This window comes from Quercus suber, unplaced genomic scaffold (genome assembly GCF_002906115.3).
Source record: "Quercus suber isolate HL8 unplaced genomic scaffold, Cork oak 2.0 scaffold_688, whole genome shotgun sequence".
NCBI classification, from domain to species: domain Eukaryota; kingdom Viridiplantae; phylum Streptophyta; class Magnoliopsida; order Fagales; family Fagaceae; genus Quercus; species Quercus suber.
Window position 1 is genome coordinate 14,012 of NW_027070129.1, and position 3,367 is coordinate 17,378.

A 3,367-nucleotide genomic window follows, 5' to 3' on the forward strand; every position below is an offset into this window, starting at 1 on the left:
TAAAGTTGATTTGGAAATGCGCGGAAGATGTTTGTCAAAAAATCTATTTGAAACTTTGAAGTTAAGCTAATTTATATGCATATTGTGCAGTCTTGAGGGAGGTCATCAGATCGTGAAATGCACCAGGATGCTCCCCCAATAGGTTGATTCTTTTCATTTCATAGCTAACAAGAGAGGGATCTAGGCTCTAGCTAAGGTGAGGAACAGAGTTAACGGTTGATTCGTTTCACTTCCTACACCAAGAAGACTGTCAAGTTCTTGTTTTTTCAATTTCAATTGGCCAATTCCATTTCCAATCTTGACTATGGGGAATCCAAGAATCAACTAATGGATTTGTCAACAATAATGTATCTTGTATTTATCACCATGTATCTTCTGCAAACGGGGAAAAAAAAAATAGAATGAAGTTGACTTGTTCTGGCCAGGGTGTTGTGTTTTTGCCTTCTGTTGTTGCTACGGAATTGAATAGCTGAACAAGTTTTTGCATCTTCATATTATAGTTGATTTTGTGCTAGTAAGCTGATTTTGTGTTGACAAATATATGTAATGTATACAATTTTATTTGTGTTAAAAGCTCTCTTAATGCATTTCGAATTTTTATCTAGACTGAATGGAGTTGTTATTTGTGTATGAATTTGCTTAGAGCAAGTACTAATATTGCCGATGACTCAAAAACACAAATTATATTGAAGAGTTTACTTGACTCTTTATTCTTTTGAAAACAAGGAATACATATCAAGAGTCTTCAAAGGATGCTTGGCCAATTTTACAATCAAAATTCAATTCAAGAGAGTAGACAAGAAATGAATTTGATCTAAAAATGAACAGAACTTTATTAGAATGTACACTTTGACCACAAGGCCATATAATAACAGTTTTGTTGAAATATACACTTTGTTAACAAGAAACAAATCTTCCCATCATCATAAATTCATAATACACAATTCCCACAAAAGAAAAAAAGAAGAAGGTCTTGTAAGCTTCAAGATCAAGTTCTTTGACAACCGTAAGCGGCATGACCTGCTCATTAAGTTCCAGCTAGTGTGCCTCCTGCTTCTTGACTGTACATTATGAATGTAATTATAAGTTTATAACTAAGTCACACATCACATGCATAGACATAAGCAAAGTAAACCTTTTAAATTTAAAGAAGCCTACATAACCTCAGTGGCTTTCAATGTTCCAATCTAAAAGAATTATTTATTTATTTTTAACTTTTACATATATTTAACAAATCTTGGAATTACAACTTCCCCCACCCCTCCATAGGTTTTGCTAGCATAAATATTTCCAGTTCTTAAAGAGATTTGTTGTTCTACCATTGACAAAGAGGCCCTTTTACTTCCACCCATGTAGTCAAAATGGAATTTCAACAAGCATGTTGTTCATTTGTATATACAAGAATTTAGGGAAATAAAAATCACAATGTGACCAACAACTTTATTTTAACCATTGGAAAATCCTTTTAACACAACAACCAAAATTTTGATTTCCATCTCTTTGTGGGTGCATTTTGCAAAAATTATCTAGAAACTCTTTGACCTATACTACATGTTCAAGAGAAAATAAAAAATAAAAAATGGCCATATACGTAGCAGTAAGCTAATTGAAAAGAAGTTTTTATTTCATTTCCTAGGCTATGCAGTCATGAAAAGTCTAAAATCCGAAGAAAACAAAGGAAACAAGAACAAGACAGAGGTATTAGTGAAATGTTCTTGTTGCTCTCACTGTTGCGCAATACAGAAAAAATAGACAAAATTTCAAACACCTGAACATTGAAATAATTTTTATGAGCTATTGAATCATTGAGTGGTAAAAAAGTGTCTAACATTTGACCGTGCATAAGGTGCTAGTCATCTTTAACTTTTCTCTGCAACTAAAGGAAACCCAAATGCAAGAATGTAAAGACAATATTTGTGCATGTTACTAACCAAAAAAAAAAAATACTAGCTAATAACAGGGGAATTCAGACAGAAAAAGACCAATAGAAGATAATAGAACTCTATAAAAGAAAATAAACAAGTATGCACATATCCAACAGAGATATGAATATCTAATAAACAAATGAAGTCACATTATTAGAAGACTAAACCTCATCCCTTTTCCCATCAAAAAAAAAAAAAAATCTCATCCCTTTTACCCCAAAATCGGTAAGCAAACAAGAGGAAAAAAAAAACCTACATACCAAAACAACAGAAATTGACAAAAACCCCCAATTATTTTTATCATCAGTGAGCTTAACATTACTTCAAAGTTTCTAATAGACATTTTCACAAACATCTTCTACGCATTTCCAAGATCAACGTTATAATAAAATAGAACATAGGGGTATTGCCAATTGAACATTCTGCCATACCCGAAAAATCCAACCCAAGAAAAATCACCAGACTTTACATGCACCAAGAAAACCCAATATCAAACTAATCAAAAAAAAAAAAAAGGGTTTCAGTCATGTTTAAAAGCAAACATAAAGAGAAAAAAAAAATAGAAGAGAAAATAAATTAAGGAGAAAATGAGGACCCGACGGCCACCAACGCTGGTGATGCCGCTGAGAAGCACTGCCAGAGAAGGGGCAACCAGAAGCTTGGCCACAGCTGGACTTGAGAGAACGAGAAAACAAGGAGACGTTGGGAGAGGAGAAGGTCAGGCCGGCAAGCACCGTTGGTGGTGGTCGTGTGGGCCTCAGAAGCTTCCATTTGTAGCCATGATCATGAAGATTCGACGCCGGTGTCCCACGTACGGCAAGGTTTGGTGGAAGAGAGAAATTTTTTGAACTTTGGTGAATCTGAAAGTGAAAGAGAAAGAGAAAGGAAAGTGAAGTGGGAGAAAGTGGAGAAAAAAAATAATGAGACACGGATCGATGACGTGGCAGCCCTTTACAACCATTGGATTAGATCAATGGTTGATATTAGAACTATTGCACCCCGTGCAATACCCTAGGTATTGCACGGGATGTGAATCCAAAGGAAAGGTGGGCAGAGCATTGTGAAAAACTATTCTGCCATTATAAAAAGAGAAGGAGATAAAGGCTGAAAAGGTAGCCATGGCAGGAACAAAAACAATAATAAAAAAATTGAAGAGCTGAAAAGTGGGTGATGGCATGAACACGTGAAAGAAATTAATGGTCCCTTTCTTGGTCCCAGAAAAATGCTAGTGTAGTACTGCACCTTCCTTGTAGTCAAGGGACGGAGTTAGGATTTAAATCTGAGGGTCAAAGTTTAAAATAATTTTTTTTAATAAAAATAAAAATTAACATCTATTTTATATTTAACAAAATACTACATATAAAATAAGTATTTTTTAAACATTTGAAATTATAAAAATATCGACAAAGTATAACATACAAAATAAGTGTTTTTTAAACATT

The 3,367-nt window shown here is 34.0% G+C and overlaps 1 long non-coding RNA gene across 1 annotated transcript; it reads right to left on the bottom strand.

Moving 5' to 3' along the window:
- Window positions 1–808: 808 nt before the first annotated feature.
- LOC111987479 (uncharacterized) lies at window positions 809–3,122 on the bottom strand. Its single transcript, XR_002880292.2, has 2 exons — window positions 2,521–3,122; window positions 809–1,061 (listed from the first exon to the last, which is right to left on the bottom strand). It is a non-coding gene; the product is annotated as an uncharacterized LOC111987479 (long non-coding RNA).
- Window positions 3,123–3,367: the final 245 nt, after the last annotated feature.